We start from the raw sequence: 20920 nt of genomic DNA, 5'->3' as shown, positions 1-20920 counted from the left end.
ATCATATGTGTAATATAATATGATAAATGTAGAACTAATAAAATAGTTTATATATGGAATATAAAATAAAACCACATAAATCATTAGCATTTCATTATATCACAAAGTCCAGCAGCAAGAAACAGAAAGAGAAATTCCATTTAAAATAACAGTAGACAATATAAAATTCTTGGCAGTCTACCTGCCAAGCCAAACCCTGGAACTATATGAACATGATTGCAAAACACTTTTCACACACATAACGTCAGATATGAACTTGAAAAAATGTTTAATGGATCCTGGGTACGCTGAGCCAATACAATGAAAACTACAATTTTCCATAACTTAATTTACTTATACATTGCCATACCAATCAAAAGTTATTTTGTAGAACTAGAAAAAATAACACTTACCTGAAAGAAAAAAAGAGCAAGAATAGCAAATAAATTCATTTGAAAAACTGCAAAAGAATGTGGCCTAGACATACCATATCTCAAATTGCATTACAAAGCAGTGAATGTCAAAACAATCTGGTACTGGCTAAGAGACAGAGAGGAGAATCAGTGCAATATATTAACTACACAATACAGAGTAGGTAATGACCATGGTAATGCAGTGTTCAGTAGATGCAAAAGGGACAAGAACATACTGTGATAAAAAATGCTGGAAAAACTGGAAAGCAGAAACTCAGTATAGAGCAAAATCGCATAATGTTTACCAAGAAAAGGATGAAATAAGTGCATGATTTAGACATAAAAGGTAATGCCATAAGTAAATTAGGAAAGCATGGAATACTTTACTCATCAGATCTATTTCCAAACAAGTTTTGACTATATTACATTATTTTTTTGCACAAACAAAACCAATGCAGTCAAGTTTAAAAGGAAAGCAGAAAATGGGATAGGAGGTGATTTAAAGCAAGTTTCTCTGATAAAGGTCTCATTTCTCAAATGAATAGAGAAATGAGTCAAATTTATGGGTTCAAGTCATTCTCCAAAAGTTAAATGGTCAAAGGATATAAAAAGGCAGTTTTCAAGAGAATATATCAAAGCTATCCATGGTCAGGTAAAAATATGCTCTAAATCACTACTGATAAATGAAATACAAATTAAAACAACTCTGAGGTATCACTGCATACCTATCAGATGGGGCTAATATGACAGAAAAGGAATTTTTGGAGGGAATGTGGGAAAATTGGGATATTAATTTCATTATTATTGAAATTGTGAACTGAGTCAACTACTCTGCAAAGCAAATTTTAACCATGCTCAAAGGACTATAAAACTGCACACTGTTTGATCCAGCAATAGCACTACTAGGTCAATATCTCAAAGATTATGTATTTGTGCATACGTAAGTGTATATGTGTATATATACATATATATGTATATATATATGTCCATATATGTGTGTGCAGTACATATGTATGTCTGGGTTAGGTAAAGAATATATATCAGCTCTTTCTTATGGTGTCAAAGAATTAGTAATTGAGAGGATGTCCATCAGTCAGAGAATGGATGAACAAGTTGTGGTACATAATTGTGATGGAATACTATTGTGCTATAAAAAATAACGAGCAGGGTACTTTTAGAAAAACCTGGAAAGACTAACATGAACTTATGCATAAGGTATTAAGCAGAATCAGAACATTGTTTATAGTAACAGCAATATTCTACAATGATAAACTGTGAATGGCTTAGCTTTTCTTAGAAATACAAAGACCCAAGACCATTCCAAGGGACTGATGATGAAAAATTTTTTCCACCTCCAGGAAAAGAACTGATGAAGTCTGAATGCAAATCAAAGCTTACCATTTTACTTTATCTTTTTCATTTTTGTGGGGGATCTGTATTTTCTTTCACAACATGACTAATGTAAACATGTTTCGCATGACTGCTCACATATAATCTATATCAAATTACTTTCTCAATGAGGAGGAAGGGTAGGGAAGGAAAGAGGGAATTTAGAACTCAAATTCTTTTTTTTAAATGAATGTTAAAATTTTTTTTAAATGAATGCTAAAATTGTTTTTACGTGGAATTTGAAAATATAAAATAATTATAAATTATAAAAGAAAAGCAAGAACTAGGTAAAGTGCCTCTTTAAAAAAGTAGGTGGTGGTAAGAGTGAAGGAGAGAAAAGACTCGAAGATTAACCTAAGTTGAAGGCCTTGGCACCTGGGAGCATAACGGTGCTCCTATCTGATACAGGCAAGTTAGGAAAAATCAGATTACATGGTCATATTTGAGTTTTAGAAAAAATCCCTTTGACAAGTGAGAAGATAATGGATTAGAATGTGGAAAGTCTTATGGCAAAACGACTAAGAAGAAGGCTATTTCAGTAGCTGAAGCAAAAGATTGTGAGGGCAAATGTGGAATCAGCGATGACAAGTTGAAAGCAAAAGTCACCAAGGTGATAGTGTATGGTAATGACCTTGACAGACAGTTTTTGTAGAAAATTCTGAATTCTGTTTAGGATTTATGGAGTTTGAGATGCCTAAAAACCACTAAACAACAAAGGAAAGAATCAGGCCTTTGTTAAGCATTTGCTGTGTTCCAGGTACTATGCTAAGCACTTTACAAATACTAATTTGATTAATATTAAAGGAGGGTCTCATTTGATTTTTCCAACAACCCTGAGAGGCATATGCTCATTATTATCCCCATCTTATAGTTGAGGAAACTGAGGCAGACCAGAAGATAAGTCATGTGTCTAATGTCACACAGTCAGCAACATTTGAACTCAGGTTTTCCTGATTCCAGAGCCAGTACTCTATCCATTGTCCCACCTAGCTTCCAAGAGACCTGATTTCTTTATTCTTTACATAGGTCTGGTTTGGTCTAAGACTTCTCAATCAGAACTAAATATTATGTTAAATGGCTGTTGGACTTATATGGCTTCTGGAAGATCCTCTGCACTAGAAATACAATCAGCATTTACAGTATAGATTTGCCATGTTGTGGCATACTCTTTCCCACTGACCCTTACTACAGTATCCAAATTTCTGTCATTTAATATTCACATTTTGTGGTTAAGACGTGTGGACCCCCAGGACTCCTCTTTTACAGCCCATTCTCACTCCAAAACTGTGGAAACATCCACAAACCAAACCTATCCTATGTAGCTGGCTCATCACTGTGGTTCTTTTAATAATTTAAGCTTTTAATTCTAAAGCAATTGTTTCATTTTTGGAAATATTATCCTACTTAGGACTAGGCAAAGGTGTCTGACACCTGAGCCAGGAACTAATTTAGGATTTTCTTTCTTGTTATAGTGAAGAGGAACGCTGTGAAATTGGGGTTACATTTTCTTAGAGAAGAAGCACTATAGCAGTGTTTCTCACTTAACAGCTCCCCAAAACCAATTCAAGAATGAGCAAATAAAACATACATCACATGCTATCAATAAGGATAAACAAGAAACATGGAAGCAAATGGAGCAGGTAAGGAAGGCAAATGAAAAAGGGAGGATGAAAAAATGCTGAGAAAAAGTGAAGTATCACTATGAAACTCAAGTTCATGCCCAATTTTAATCCGAGAGCATGAACATCTAAAATCCCTGTCATTTCCATAAACCTGAATGTAGGAATGTATGTAGCAATGATTAGACCTCAGAGACTGAAAACTCCTTCCATTAACAATAACAAAACTACAACTTATAGATAAATCTTATTACATTTCTTGAGGCATAAGGAGAAGGAGTGATTAGACCAGTGTCCTCCGGGCTGCTAAGTACCCTAAAAAGATCTGGAATCCATGTTTTCAGGGCTCTTATCCCATTATATACTGTACCACACTGCCTCTAATCTACAGAGTTTGTGCAGCAGAGCATAAACAGGGGTATTTGAAATAAGAATTTTAGAGATAAAAATTATTGCATACCTAGAAAAACCTTTAACTTAAATATCTCATTTTATAGATGAGGAAACTAAGGATCTGGTTAAGTGACTTGAGTTATCTGTATAATAAAACCAGAAATAAAAGCTAGGACTGTGGAGTCCAGAGGTATGTTGAAGCCAGTTTATACTGACTCGAGATTTAGTTGTTGAATTTTTAGTGTGAATAACTATGCCTAGGAAATTGTTACATTCTACAAAATAGGGCTTGATTTGTTTTGTCAGTTTTCTAGAAATAAGAAAATAATTGAGAAAACATTAATAGCAAAGATTAAATTTTAAGATGGACTGTGTATTTTGAAAGAGCATTTATAAGCATATCCTTAAATTTAGAACTCTTTCTATTCTATTCCACTGTGTCCCAAAATGGACATTAAGGAGTAATCAGTTCCAATTTTCTCACTTTATAAGGAAAGATACAGAGACCTAGAAAAACAACAAAGTGTGGTAGAGAGAATATAGACCTTAATGTCAAAAGATCTAATTTCTAATCAAGGCTCTGATATTTGAGATATATACATATATGTGTACATATGTACATGTATATACTTGTGTATACATACATCTGTACACACATTTCATATATACACACAAGAGGGTGTGTGTGTGTGTGCGTGTGTATGTGTGTGTGTATGTGTGGCACTGGGCAGATTCTTAAGAAAGTACTCCATAAATCTTCAGTATTTAAGTAGTTCCCTCTAGGTTTGATCACTGGCTTAAGGTCAAAAAACCTGGTTAACATGAGTTAAAATGGGAGCCCAGATTGTTCCACTCCCAATCCAGTTCCCTCATTTTCTTTCCAACACAGCACAAGTTGCTTCTGACTTTCTGAAAGAAATTTCCTGCATAAAGTCAGAATACCATCTTGACATACCTTAAAATATATTCTTGATTTCCCTGGAAATCAGCAGTTTAGAAGAGGGCAAAATATATAATTTGTAATCAATAAAGACAGCTGAGCTTATACAAGTATGACTCAGAAACAATAAGCATGACTAATTCCACAAAAGTTGGATGCCAGTGAAGAAGAAGATTGCCTCCCTCTGCCCTCATCCCCAAAATGGTTCCTGTAATTAATGCTAATTAATTAGGAATATTTACAGTCTATTATGACTCAATCAATAGCATTAATTCTGTGCTTACTTTGTTCCAAGATCTCTTCTAGGGACTGGGTATTCAAATGAAATAAACAATCAAAAACCTCCAAAACAACTGCATTTACATCAATAAATACCAAGCAGAGTTAAACCATCTAAAGTTGCACTGATGATCTTCTTGCTGAATATTATAAAGCATTTTCACAGTTGGTAATTGCTTGTGTGGCTCCTGGCTACATGAATTGATACATGTACACACACATATATATACACTCTCACACACCCCACATCACAATATGCAGTTAATACATGCTTATTGGAGTGGAGTAGAAGTTTCCTTCAAATCGAGCTGAAGGAAATCATAAATTCATGGTGACTACATCTACTATAATTTTATACTACTTCATCTTGACTAGACCATCTCTGCAGAAAGGGTATCTTATTTTCTTCCCTGGTTCACTATTCCACTCCCTCAGAGTGGAAACATATTGAAAACATATATTTTCATTCTTTAATCAAGCTTTTCTCTCCATCCTTCCCCTACCCATTCTGCTAGTTGAAGAAGTCCTATACTTCAACAACAACACAGCAAAACAATTGAGGCTACCCCTCTATCCAGAGCTCATTTCTGTCCATTCTCATCACTTAAGCATCTTCCTTCATCAACTTCCTCCTTCACTCCTATTTCTAATAGAGGTGGGCCTCCTGCTCACCAAGGCACATTTATCCCATCCTATCCCTTCTTTGCTAGGTAAATGTCATTGTAATAATTCTCATTTTCTGTTAACTATGCCTATCTAATACTTTCTTCCCTTCTATCTAAAAACATGCCTGTGTTTCATCCATACTTAAAAATTCCTCCTTTAATTTGATCATCACCACTGGTATATCTTGAAAAAGCATCTACACTAGGCTATTACACTTCCTCTGCTGTCACTTGCTTCTAAATCATCTGTGTTCTGACTTCCAAACTTACCATTTAAATAAATCATTTTTAACATATATACCAGTGATCTCTTAAGTCTTCCATTTAATGTCCAGGCCCGTATTAACAACTACCTTTTGAACATCTAATCTAAATGTGCTCTGGGATTATCAAACTCAAGTTGTCCAAAATAGAAATCATTGTCCTCCTCCTCCAAATTTTCCCTATCCCCAAATTGCGCATCATCATTGTCACCCAGGCATGCCACCTCAACTCTTCAGATCTAGCAGACAATCTGTTGTTGAATCTTATTTTTCACTTTCACATCTTTTGTATATATCTTCTGCTGTACACTAACACATCCATATCCATAGACCTTCAAAACCCCTCATCTGAATCATTGAAATAGCTTTCTAATTTGTCTATCTCCCAGTCTCAAGTCTTTCCGTACTCCAGTCATCCTCCCTGCAGATGCCAAAGAATTTTTCCTTAAATGTAGGTCTGCCCATGTCACTCAATGTGGTGATTCCCTACCACCTCCAGGATCAGACAGAATATCATCTGTTTGCCATATAAAGCCTGCCACAAGCTGGCCCTTTTCTGACTTTGTACTCTTCTGACACTTCACTCCCTTCAAGCACTCTATGATTCACCTTCTCTGTCCTACTAGTTATTCTTCTCCTCATGCCTTTGCACTCATTGGCTGCTCCCCAGGTCTGGGACATCCTGGCCCCCTCACATTGTCAATTAAATTCAGATATTCCCTTCAAGACTCAGCTTTATTTCCATCTTCTACAAGAGTACTTTTCTGGTTCCCTCAACTGTTAGTTACTTTTCTCTAAGATTACTGTCCATTTACCCATTATATATTTTCTAAGTACATAGCTATGTGTTGTAACCCCCACCAGAATCTGAGCTTCTTGAGGACAGAGGCAATGTTTTTTGTTTTTCTCCCTAACTCCAAAACTTATCACAGTTCCTACATTTATCAAGCCCCTAATGAATCTGATTTTTATCATAGCAAAAAAAGACTACTCCTTCAGATGACCTCCTCTTTTCTAGTCACACAGCAAAACCTACCAGGCTACTAAGGCATTCTGGGCATTGGAAATCTGTTTGTTAAACAATGAGATTTCCCCTCAAGAAGGTTTTTCTTAGGGGCCTAATACTGCAAGCTATATTACTGTCTCAACTTAAGCAACAATCAAGGCTTCCAGTTTTTAATTAACCTTAATTTCTATTCAAAAATCAAAATTTCTAAATACAGAGTAAATACAATGGATGGAGTAGGAAGAAGTGTAATAGCCTAGTGTAGATGTTTTTTCAAGATATACCAGTGGTGATGATCAAATTAAAGGAGGAATTTTTAAGTATGGATGAAACACAGGCATGTTTTTAGATAGAAGGGAAGAAAGTATTAGATAGGCATAGTTAACAGAAAATGAGAATTATTACAATGACATTTACCTAGAAAATTTCTAAATACAGAGTAAATACAATAAATGGAAATTCTCACCTAACTTTTATCTTCACCAAAATCATATGGTGTGCCTTATCCTTATCATGTGAAATATGAGAGAAAGCTTGGAGGAAAAAAAAAGAATAAGAAAAAGAAAAATCCCTCTTGTTGCTGTTAAGAAAGGATAGGCAATTAATCATCTCAAGTATTGAATCTTCTGCCATTGCTGTCATCTACAATTTTTAAAGCAGTATAGTTCTTTCTAAAATTCTGTTCATTAGGGAAGGAAAGGAATCATAGAACCTTAAAAGTTGGAAGGAACCTGAAAAGTCATATAGACAAATTCACACGGAAAACAGAAATTCTCTCTAAACTATCCTTGTTGCAACAAGGGTAGTTGCATGGGCATATAGCTTGTGCTTGATCATTTCTTCTAATGGAAGGCTTACAACATTTTAAGTCAGCTTATTCCATTACTGGTCATTTCTAACCAATACAAACTAGGTCAAAATCTACATGCTTCTTTAGACTAGAAGAAAATCTATGGGCTTCATTAACTCTTTTCTTCAATTTCTCAAGATTTCTCTGCATTATCATTTACTTTCTGCCTTTTCACAGAAGAAGGAATTACTATTTTTTGGTTCCATTCCCTTCCTTCTAACTTCAAGTCCTTCATCCTCTCCCCCCCTTCTCTCTCTCTCTCTCTCTCTCTCTCTCTCTCTCTCTCTCTCTCTCTCTCTCTCTCTCTCTCTCTCTCTCTCTCTCTCTCTCTCTCTCTCTCCCTCTCTCTCTCTCCCTCTGTCTCCCTTTCAATTACTATCTCCATGCAAAAGACCCCCCAAGCTATATCTCCAGCCTTCACCTGAATTTTGAATGTTAGATCTACATATTCAATTACTTACAAAACAGCTCCATCTAATTGTTCCACCAACACTTCAAAATTCACATACAAAATTACTATACTTGCCATTAAAGCAGCTACATCTTCTGACTTTACCATTTCTCTCATTGATATTGCCATTATTCCTGTCTGCAATGATGAAACTTCGGGGATCCTACTATACCCAATTTGTCATCTTTGGAGTCTGTCTCTTGCATCCTTATCATCTTCTCTTTTTCTATCACCCTATAACATGCCCTTCATCACCACCTACTACTGAAATAGTCTTCTAATGGATTTTTCTGCCCCCATTCTCTCCTTCCTCTAATTTGCTATGTACAATTGCCAGAATAACTTTTCTTATGCTTAAATGTAGTTATGTCACTCTTCTGATACAAAGAAAAATATCCTTAATGACCATATTGTTTATTGAATAGATGTTTTTTCCTGTAAATCAAGACCCTTTAGAATTAGATGGTTTCCTTTCCAGTCATATATCATATGCCTCTCCACATACTTTATGCAGATTAGTATAATAATTAGTCCACAGTAAGTCTAGATTAAGACTACTATGGCTCTCAGAAAGGCCCAGTGTCTTCTGTCTCTGCATTTGTTCATACTATTCCCTATACCTATAATGACCTTCCTCTCTCTATATGCATCCCTATATTATTTTGAAAGAACGATTCAAATGCTATCTCCTTGTAAAATTAATGGGATTTAAGATTTTACCTGCCCATCAATAGGTCTCACTCAGAGCCCATTAAGGGAAATTTGCTTAGGGGAGGCTTGCTTGTAGGAAGGTTTTCACATGTCTTGCTAATTTCTAATTAGGCACTGAGTCACCAGGGTTGTGATACCTTCTGGCTTTGAGAAGTATATATACTCTATGCTGTTATTTTGCTTTGAGAGTTGTCTTATGACAAATGCCTTTTGATTCTCTGGCTGAGACTCTGAGTAGCCATAAGTTGAGGACCCCCAGCTGCTAGGATGTAAATGCTCTCTCAATTCAGTGGTATACGTAAAGTGTATAGCAACATTGCTTTGATTCAGGCAGTAGAGCCCTGTCTGTTGGTCTTTATTTCTCTGATTATATTTTCTCTGTATTTTCTCTGAAGTTCAGGGTGCTGATTTTCCCCCTGAAATAGTGAATGTAATTAAAAACGATTGTTGATCCCTTAAACAGCTGTCATTCCATAGTAAAGCAGATATAATAATCTGTGCTAACAGCCATTCTGGGTGCACTAGGGTGCTTGCTATTACACTCCTCTATTCTTACATGAAGTCTTCCATTATTCTTTTTTGCTAACAATCTTCACAGTCACACTTTACAGATCATTTCATTATGTGCTTTATGTCCAATTGCTCATTATTCAGTAAGCATTATTTATGTTGTTTCATACCACAGTTTTCTATGCTTATCACATATCTGCCCATCAGATTTCCAGATATATTAAGGAATAGATCATGTGCTTTATCTAAATTATACATCTCCCCCAACACTATTTATAGCACTGTGCACACAGTGGGTGATTTTTTGAAGTGCTTGTATCATGAAATCTGTCCTCTTGTCACTTCTAGCTATGTTCTGCTTCATAGAATGAATCTCTGTTCTATATTCCACATTACAGCCACTCAGTTAAATAATGAGAAATAACCTCCTCCCTGTTCCCCCCTCCAAATCTTTTTATTTGATAGGCTAAGTGTCAGCTTCTTTCAGCACATGGCAAAATGTTCAGAAATTTCTGCATCTTATCCTCTTCTAGAAGTACTGCAGTCTGCATTAAAATGTGGGGCTTATTGCTGAACACGGTGCCCCATACATAGACCACTAACCATGGCAGATTATTGTAAACTATCCAACAAGCCTAGCCTGCACCGTATTCAATTTCTTAGTTTATGTTTCTGTGTGTGCAGTAAGCATTCTCCTGAGTTAAGGTAGTATAACAAGTTCAGAAAGCGAGAAATAGAACTCATGATGAATTCAGTAATTTCCTTCATTCTAGAGGAATACTGATTGTTCTTTTGGGGACAGGGGCATGATGAAGGAGTAAAAATTGTTAATGCCTCCTTGTTCTTATTATTTCCACCTAACATTTCAGATGGTGTTAGCATGAAACTCAGAGATGTTATAAAATTCAAGTACAATCACTTCAGTCACTCTTGCTACAAAGTCAGTGTATTGGTCTCTATTTTTCTCGTTAGTAATGTCACTTCTATTTTTGTTATTGGGCATGTTAGTAAGTATAGGAGATTAGATTAAAAGAAAGCAAGTATAAGATAGGTACCTCAAATAACATTTGAGCCAATATATTTTTCTGTAGATATATGGTTAATACACTCTTTAAAACATATGTTCTCATTTCTGTGGTTAAAAAAATGATTTTTTTTTTAATTTTGAATCTTTTCCTCCCCTCCCCAAAATGCCAGAAATATCAAGAAAACATATGTATTTGCATATAATTTAGAATAACAGAATCATAGGAGATGTAAGAAATTCAAAAGTCATCTAGTTTAACTCCTCAGTGAAGCCTGTGTCCTCTATAAAATAGCCCTGTGTGACAATGAGCAAGTAACAACCTCACCAAGCCCTCCTTCATCATCTATACAAAGAGAAGGTTGGAGCAGTCAGCCTCTAAGTTTTCTTCAATCTATCTCTAAAGCTTTTCACCTGTGAATCTATGAGTCTGACAAGTGATCATTAAATATCTCCTTGAAACATCCTATTGTCTCAGGGGGGAGAAACAACAACAAACACAAAAAACAAAAAACAAAAAAAAAAACAATGTTTATTCTTCACAAGTTTTGACTGAGTGACTATGACATGTAAGATACTTCTTTATTTTCATAGAATTCCCTTTTCATCCTACCTACCTAAATAAAATCAAGATTACTGTGGAATTACATATCACTTGATTTACTACTTGTTCTTTTTTCATACTTTATGAAATTGTTTTATTACTTGTCAGGAATGCAAAATCATCTATATTTCTACATAGAAGTGAGTGTGTGTATGTGTGCGTGTGTGTGTGTGAGAAAGACAGAGAGAGAGAGAGAGAGAGAGAGACAGAGACAGAGAGAGAGAGACAGAGACAGAGACAGAGAGAAAGAGAGAGAGGGAGGGAGGGGAGGGAGGGAGATGGAGAGAAAGTCACTGACTTAAGGGAGTTTAAAATCTAGAGAGAGAAATTAAATGAAACATGTCCATAAATAACTATCCCTACTAAAAAGGAAATATCATATGAGTGTTATAATGTAGAAAGTACTAAATCTCCTGGAAGAGTCTGTTTTATGTTTTTGCTGCTGCTGTTAGAATAAATACTCATATTTATAGCTACTGAATATTAAATGATGAGAAAATGGAACACAAAAAAAATAAAGTGCTATTACTATAGGAAAATGCAAAAATGCCAATAGGTGGGCAATTAAAGAAAAGTATATGACAATGCCAAATATAAAGCATATTGATAAAGAATAATGTTAGCCAAGAACTCAATATATCATGTAGGTAAGAGAAAATATTTAGAAAATGAGAAAAATAACTGACGATTATGTACTTTCATAATGCTTACTTTTATTAATGTGTTTTAATCACTTAAGAACATAACTGCAAAAAAAAAAACATACATTTTAAAGTTTAGTCAGGATTATAAATCAAACAGAGAATCATAGGATTTGAGAGTTAGAAGGAATCTTTATGACCAACTAGTTTTTAACTCTTACATCAAAGGTATCCCTACTATATCATTTCAGAGAAATGGTCTTTCAGCCTGGCATTGAACACTAGCAGTGAGGAGGAAACTTGGTGTTCCTTAAAATATACTTTCTGCTTTTGGACAGTTTGGATCATTAGGAAATTTCTCCTGGCAGTCTAAATTTGTTTTTCAGCACCTTCTTGTCTTTATTACTAATTGTATTCTCTGGCTCCAAAAACAATAGATCTAAGGCCTTTTCTTTCTGGTAGCCCTTCGGATACTGGAACATAGTGATCATGTGCCCCATTCTAAAACTAAATCTTCTCTTCTACAGGCCAAATATCTCCTGTTAAACCAATCAGTTTTTTATGTGAAATAGACTCAAAGTTATTCCCAATTCTAGCTACTTTCTTCTGGCATTGTCCAGCTTACCAAGGTCCTTCTCAAACTGTGATGCCCAAAACCAAACACAATATTCCAGGTGGATTTTGACCAGGAAAGAATACAGGAAGACTACTAGTTCCTTATTCTTAGAAATAATACCTATATTTTAATAAAGTCTAAGATCATATTCACTTTTTTGACTGCTATATCACACTGTTACAAGATTAAATCTGATCTGTTTTAAATTATCCAAATAAATTGAACAGTTAAAAGTCTTTTCAGTAAAGGGAATAAATCATAAGACATCTATTACATACCTAGTTTTGTGATGAATACAAAGTGGCATTGCACTATTATGTCAATGAATAACTCCTTCTTCACATGCTTGGCACCTGCTCATCATAGTATAATAGTATAATTTTAGGGAATTGTAGGGAAATACTGAAAGGAAATACAGAGTGGCTAATAACTTTCCCCAAGACTACACATTTAGTATACATCAGAGACCAGACTTGAACCCAGGTCTTCCTGACTATGATACCAACTCTTCTCCTTTCTCCCAGCTCTTAATTCATTTGTGCAGTCAGTGAAAACACAGTCAGTGACAAATGTAGAACATGTGCTTCATAAGAAAGTAATGAGAAAGGAGTGGGCAGAGAGCATTTTACTCGAATAAGAAGGTAGGATTTTAGTGGATTATATCTAAAACTGCAGCAGAGCTACATAAAAGCTAATGTGATCATAGTTTTCTAGAAGTAAGGGAGGGATGGAGAGAGGAAGGAAGGTAGGAAAGAAGGAAGAAGCTAAGAAGGAAGGAAACAAGTACTAATTAAGCATCTACTAAGTGCCAGAAATTGTAAGTACTTTAAAAACATGACTTCATTTGATACTTATAAGGTTATCCCCATTTTACAATTGAGGAAACTGAGCTAAATATGAGGTCGCTGTGTTCTGCTGGGGCTGAAGGCCTCTAGAGTATTGTATTCAGATTTGAACCACATTTTAGGAAGAACACCGATAAACTGGAGAAATTACAGAGAACCACAAAGATTATAAAAGGCCTAGAGATAACATTATAACAATGATTGAAGGAACTAGGAATGTTTTGTATGGGAATGAGGAGTTTTGTTTTTGTTCTTCTGTTTTATTATTGTTGGAAATGAGGAGGGGTAATGGCTGACTTTATGTTTTTGAATTTTTTCATATGGAAGAGCTATTATTTATCAGTCCCAGAAGATAGAAGTAAGATCAATTAGTAGTGTAATATAAGACAAATTTTTATATGGAAAACACTTGTAAAATATAGTTTTAAAATGAATGATATTCCCTCAGAATTAAGGAATTCCATGGGGCAGCCCACTCCTAAGAGGTCTACTAAACAAGGTTGGACAATTCTTGGTGATTTTTGGAGAAGAAATTTTTGGACAGGTAGAGGTGGCTAAATTCCTTTCCAATTCTCAGATTCTGTGTGAATCTCTGTGAGCACTTGCCTCCTGAATACAAGTCCAGTGGTTTTATTACAATACCATATTGCCTCTTCTACAACTGTGAAGTATGAACCCTGGAGATTTAGAGAAAATTCAGGATGGTCAGCATCTCCTAACCTGTGCGGATAAAATGAGGGAAGACAACAGCCATATTGTAACATACTATGTCCCTATATGTTAGATGGAATATTATTCTGTTCAATCTTAGTATTCTATTTCTTATATCAAATTATGAATGATTTTTCTTTTACTTTTACATATAAATTATTTTTGAATGAAAATAGGAAAGAGACAAGCAGAAAATCAGAGAATAAATGCCTTCAGTAGCAGAAGACAGAAAAATGATAGCAGTAATCTAACTCAATCCTTTTAGATAAAGTTATGCTAAAAATGCATAGCACTTTGTTATGAGATTTTTAAAAGGTAGAAATTATGGTCCTTGACTTTGAAAACTTTTGAGTAAGTTGGGAAAAAAATTTCTTTCATTTTCTGAATCTCACAAAATGGGCATGTATATTTGTGTGCATATGTACATAGCTGTTTTCCTTTTTTTCAATTCATAGTCTATTGATGAAATGTCTTGGACTACTTTAAAAAAGGAAGAAGAGAAAGTTGTATTTGTAGTGGGAATATTCAGTACTAATTGTATTATTATCCCCCAGTCCTTGGGGTATACTGTTCCATAACTTATCTCTCTTCCCATTAGATCATTTCAGGAGTCAAAATCTACATTTCTAAGTTTCTTATGGATGCAGCCTTAATACTCCCTGGCTAAGAACCTCTTCTACTTCTACATTAGCAAAGAGTGTTTTAGGATTGAATGCGAACAAGGCAGGACAAAGGACATTCAGAACCTCTATATATAGAAATTTAGGAAGCTTATTATTCATTTCAAATTTCAAAATTTGTTTTTGTTCAGACCAATCCAGGTCTCATGAACCCTTAGGGTTTCCAGTATAATAAGTGGCATTGTACATTCAAATTATAACATTCTGGTTTAACTCTACAGCTCAGCATGCAAGATCCTTTTCAGTCAAAAGCTGAAAAAAATTCATTCTGCTTCTGTGCCTCATTTAACAGAATCAATCTGTCAGTCAATATACATGTATCAATAATCATGTGCTAGGCACTATACTATGCACCAGAAGTACAAAAAAAAAAGTGAAAACACCCTGCCTTCAGCATTCTTAGATTCCTGTGAACAAATTGTACATGTACATTTGGTGTGTGCATTTGTACATATGCATATAGGTTGGCTGTTCAATCATGTCTGACAATTTATTATCCCACTTGGGGTTTTCTTGGCCAAGATACAGAAGTGTTTTGCCAAGTCTTTCTCTATTTAATTTGAGAGATAAGGAAACTGAAGCACTATGGGTTAAATGATTTATCCAGGGTTACTCAGCTAGGAAGTATCATAGCAGATCTGAACTCAATAAGAGGAGTCTTCCTGACTCCAAAACCAGCACTGTATCAACTGTGCCACCTAGATGCATAGATAGATAGATAGATTAGATGGATAGATATGAAATTAGATATAAGGTTACCTTAGACAGGAAGGCACTAGTAATAAGGACCAGGTAGCATTTGAGCTGAAAGAAATTAAAGAAATCTTGGAGATATTTATTAGGAAAGAGGACATTCCAAGCATGGGATGCAACCAGTGCAAGTATGAGTCAGGAAAAGTGTTTACTTATATGAGAAATAGCAAGGAGTTGATATTATTGATCCACAGAGAGAGGCAATATTCAAAAGGACTGGGAGGATATTAAGGGTCCAGTTTATAAAGAGATTCAAATATTTTATTTTGAAGATAATATTGAGCCACTGGAGTTTATTGAATACATGATATAGGTGATGACATAGTCCAAGTTACACTGTAGGAAAATTAATTTGCTATACTGTAGAAGGTGGAAAGGGCTGGGGACAGATTTGTAACAGTGAGATAAATTAGAAAACTGCTGCAACAATCCAGGCAAGAAATGATGAGGTTCTGAACAGAGACTTCTGGGAACCAAGATGGTAAAGTAAGCCATAAATCACAGTAGCTCTCCCATATTCACCTCCAAACAACCATAAAATAGTGTCGCCAGAACAAATTCTGGAACAGTGGAGCCAGAGGAAAGACAGTGTAGAGCATCCATTTAACCCAGGAGGCTTGGAGAATTGGCAAGAAAGGTTCATCTCACTCTAGTTAAAGGGGAGTACATTCCAGGATAGAAATGTCCCAACAAACCAGCAGCATGTCCCACCTTGGTAAGTCAGCAGGAGGTCTAGAGCCCAATGTGATGGATCAGGAAAGCACTAATACCAGGACGCACATTGTAGCCACAGAGAAATGCAGAAAAAAAACCTGGTAGGTCTCAAGACACACCAGAAACTACCAGTAGGCTCTTGGCTCACCAAGACATAAGCTTCTTGATCCCTACAGCTTTCTGCAGTTCCAGTCACGCCTCTACAACACTCCCTCAGCAAAGCAGCAGACATGAGAGTGCCCTGTGGGCCTCAGGGAAATATCATTGTAGCACTAGGTAGACTGCCAAGGCCTGCAGGCTCTGACACAAGAAGCCTGAGACACAGCCTCTTCCTCCCTGGGAGCAGAGATCAACTTTTAAAACAGGAAATCTCTGCCCCCCCCCCCCAAAAGAAATCTGAACACAAAGTAACTACACAAGACTTTATGAATAGAATATTATTATGATGACAGGGGAGACCAAGATACACACTCAGAAGAGGACAACAATGTAAAACCATCTATAGATAAAGCTCCAAAGAAAAATGAGAAGTGGTGTGAAGGCCAGAAACAGATTGCTCAACCCACAAATGCCAAAGACAGCTTCAAAGGGCAGTGAGAAAGTTCTTTTATCCAGGAGAAGTGAATGTGGTCCCGTCCCACCTGCAGCAGTCACTGCAGTGGCAGCATTCATTTTTTGAACCCTCTGCTTAAAGCCCCTGGTGGAATTGAGCAGCTGATCTAAATCTCAGTCCAGAATGGCAACCCTGGGATGAGGAGGAGCGCTGGCATTGTGGAGCTGAAGGAGGTTGTGGAGAGGGAATTCTACTCGCAGATTCTGGGCAGAAAAGTTTTTGGTTGCTCCCAGACCACTGTGCAGGTCAGGAGAGGAGAAAACTCCTCTCCCATGATTGTGCCACCTTGGAGGAAATGAGAACTTACACATCTCCAGAGTATATCCTCCTCTTGACAAAGGTCTCAAAAATCAAGTAACTGCCTAGGAAAATGCCCCAAAAAGGGAAAAAATGAGAATATAGAAGATTACTTTCTTGGTGAACAGGTATTTGTTTCCATCCTTTCAGATGAGGAAGAACAATGCATACCATCAGAGGAAGTCAAGGCTTCTGCAACTAAAACCTCCAGTATAAATATGCAATGGTCTCAGGTCATGGAAGAGCTCAAAAAGGATTTTGAAAATCAAGTAAGAGAGGTGGGGGGAAAATTGGGAAAAGAAATGTGAGCAATGCAAGAAAATCATGAAAAGTGAGTCAACAGCTTGCTAAAGGAGACCCAAAAGAATACTGAAGAAATTAACAACTTTAAAAATAGGCTAACTCAAATGGCAAAAGAGGTCCAAAAAGCCAATGAAGAGAAGAATGTTTTAAAAAGCAGAATTGATCAAATGGATAAGGAGGTTCAAAAGTTCACTGAAGAAAATAGCTCTTTAAAATTTGGAATAGAGCAGATGGAAGCTGATGGCTTTATGAGAAACCAAGAAATTACAAAACAAAACCAAAAGAATGAAAAAAATAGAAGATAATGTGAAATATCTCGTTGGAAAAACAACTGACTTGGAAAATAGATCCAGGAGAGACAATTTAAAAATTATAGGACTACCTGAAAGCCTTGATGAAAAAAGAGTCTAGACATCATCTTTCATGAAATTATGAAGGAAAACTACCCTGATACTCTAGAACTAGAGGGCAAAATAAATATTGAAAGAATCCACTGATCAGCTCCTAAAGAAATCCAGAAAGAGAAACTCCTAGGAATAATGTGGCCAAATTCCAGAGTTCTCGGGTCAAGGAGAAAATACTGCAAGCAGCTAGAAATAAACAATTAGAGTACTGTGGAAATACAATCAGGATAACACAAGATCTAGCAGCTTCTACATTAAGGGATCAAAGGGCTTGGAATATGATATTTCAGAAGTCAAAGGAACTAGGAATAAAACCAAAAATTATTCTCATTGGGGGAAACTACCATCAACAACTAGCCAACTTAACCACTCCTGTGACACTTTAAGGAATATCCAAGGTTGCCTGCAATAAGCAAAGAAAGGCATCAACTCAAAACTTTGTTGGAAAGCTTTTATAAACACATTTGGTGTGCCCAGACTACTCCCCTAAAGCCCTTCTACTGTGATTCTAGTTGTCATATTAGTTTTAGATCATATTTACAATTCATTAATATATAATTAGCATATGTCACTGTGGAATTTCCTATCTAATCTATGTAGACATGGTTATGTTCATTTCACAGGGCATGGCACAGTGTCACTATTTTAAGCATAGCAAAATGTTTACAATTTTCTATTTTTTTTATAACATATTGGTCAAACTAAGATTATGACTAGGGTCCAAGGACTGAGAATCAATTAAGTAATACTTTGGGATGGGAAATTAGCACCCACATCATCACACTGATGGCATGAATCTCTCTGTGAAAAGCAGAGGCCACCTCCATTAGAAGCTTCCTCCACTGCAGGAGAGGCTAGCTCAGCACAGGAGACACCTATCCTAGCCAAACCTAGTCTATATAGATACCTATTCAGAATAATTCTATAAAAAATACTGGTTAAAAATGAATGAAGCAAAAGTTAACTATGTCCAAGAAGATATTATTTGATAATTTGGTAATAATGAAAGTTTTTTTTTTTTAAGTTACCCAAAAATTTCAGTAAGTATATTGCAGGACGTCTTGTAATGGTATGCATAGAAGACAGAGGAAAATCGATTCTTAAAAAACAATCCTAGCCTACAAGATGTTGCCAACTGTTTCCTTAATGGTTATTGCAAGAGTAGGACTAACATGAGTGCATATGTACCCTTTCTCTGGTCTAGTGGGAAACAGTGGGGAATGGTGAGGATCAAGACTTTAAATATTCTGAACATACATGACAATCAAATTCCAAATGTTCTATCTTCCTTGACTGGATCAAGTTGATCTTTGGGACTGGCCATTGTGGGGATGAGCCTTGTTGGGGTTATACTCTTCTGGTAGTACTTATCCTGGATAAAACCCCTTATCTGAGCATAGTGTGTTTTTTCCATCTTGTTCATCAACAACAGGAGCATCTCCAATTTGATAATATACTCCCCTGTGAAATATTGATTATACAGTAAAGAAGGTGTAAACTGCTTCCAGAGTTTTGATAGAATTCTTCTGCTTCCAGAGCTTTCATGAGGTTCTTCAATTTAGAGTTGTGTCTGCAGCCCTGGCCCTTGGTGGACACCTTCCCGGCCGCTGGGCTGACTTGTACTTGGTGTTGCAGAGGCCTGTGGAGCACAAGTGAATCTTCAGCTCACTCTGCCATGGACACATCAAGGAGCCTGCCAAGGTGGCCACTACTAGCAGGTGGGGAGAGGGGGCCTGGATCCAGGATGTGCTTCAGATCACCTGCCCAGTCGCCAGAGCTGTGCCGTGGCAAGCCACTCACCCACTTGCCAAACTCACTCCCACCATTGCTGCACTCCAGGTAAATAGTTTCACATGAGAGGGGCTAAAGAACTATTATAGGAATAGAAGATGGGGGGAGCGGGGGGCAAGAAGCATCACTTGAACATTACTCTCATCAGTACTGGCTCAAAGGAGGAATCATTTACACAATCAGTCAGATATAGAAATCTATCTTAACCAATAGGGAAGTAGGAAGGGATGAGCTCAAGTAAGGTTTGGGGGGCACGTGGGTTCTGACAGAATGGAAAGTAGATCAGAAGTGGTCAACAAAAGCAAAAAGCTGATGAAAAAGGGAAGGGTGAGAGGACAGAGAGGACAAACGGAGGAAGAATAGAAAGTAGGGAAATGAACGAACAGTAGCCATAACTCTGAATGTGAATAGGATAAACTCTCCCATAAAATGGAAGTGGATACAAAGTGGATCAAAAGCCAAAATCCTACAATACATTGTTTACAAGAAACATACTTGAAGCAGAGAGATACACAGAGTGTAAAGATAAGGAACTGGAGCAAAATCCATTATGCTTTAGCCAGAATAAGCACGGAAAAGCATGGGTAGCAATTCTGATCTCAAAGTAAAAGAAAAACAGACATAATTAAAAGAGATAAGAAAGAAAAATAAATCTTGCTGAAATTTACTATAGACAATGAAGCAATATCAATATTAAACATGTGCATCAAGAATAGCATCCAAATTCTTAAAGGGAAGTTACAGGAAGAAATAGAAAAACTATACTATTGGGGGACCTTGATTGTCCCCTCTCAGAACTCAAAAAATCCAACCAAAAAAAACCAAGAAAGAAATGCAGGAGGTAAATAGAATATTGGAAAAATTAGATATGACGGACCTTTGGAGAAAGTTGAATGGGAACAGAAAGGAATATTTTTTTCTTTTTTTAATTAATTTATTTAACTTTTAATATTCATTTTCACAAAATTTTGGGTTCCAAATTTTATCCCCATTTGTCCCCTCCTCCCACCCCCAAAACACCAAGCATTCTAATTGCCCCTATCACCAATCTGCCCTCTCTTCTATCATCCCTCTCTGCCCTTGTCTCCATCTTCTCTTTTGTCCTGTAGAGCCAAAGAACTTTCTGTACCCCTTTACCTGTATTTCTTATTTCCTAGTACCAAGAACAGTATTCAACAGTTGTTCCTAAAACTTTGAGTTCCAACTTCTCTTTGTCCCTCCTTCCTCATCCCTTCCCTTTCGAAGGCAAGTAATTCAATATAGGCCATATCTGTGTCGTTTAGCAAAGGACTTCCATAATAGTCATGTTGTATGAGACTAACTATGTTTCCCTCCATCCTGTCCTGTGCCCCATGGCTTCTATTCTCTCTTTTGATCCTGTCCCGCCCCATGAGTGTCGACCTCAAATTGCTCCCTCCTCCCAATGCCCTCCCTTCCATCATCACCCCCACCTTGC

At 36.5% G+C, this 20920-nt stretch overlaps 1 pseudogene; it reads right to left on the bottom strand.

Annotated features, from left to right (window-relative positions):
* Positions 1–18791: 18791 nt before the first annotated feature.
* On the bottom strand, positions 18792–19358 carry LOC140531902 (GATA zinc finger domain-containing protein 1 pseudogene; annotated as a pseudogene).
* Positions 19359–20920: the final 1562 nt, after the last annotated feature.

The sequence above is a fragment of the Notamacropus eugenii genome, chromosome 3, assembly GCF_028372415.1.
Source record: "Notamacropus eugenii isolate mMacEug1 chromosome 3, mMacEug1.pri_v2, whole genome shotgun sequence".
Taxonomy (NCBI): Eukaryota; Metazoa; Chordata; class Mammalia; order Diprotodontia; family Macropodidae; genus Notamacropus; species Notamacropus eugenii.
This window is presented reverse-complemented; position numbering and strand designations above follow the sequence as displayed.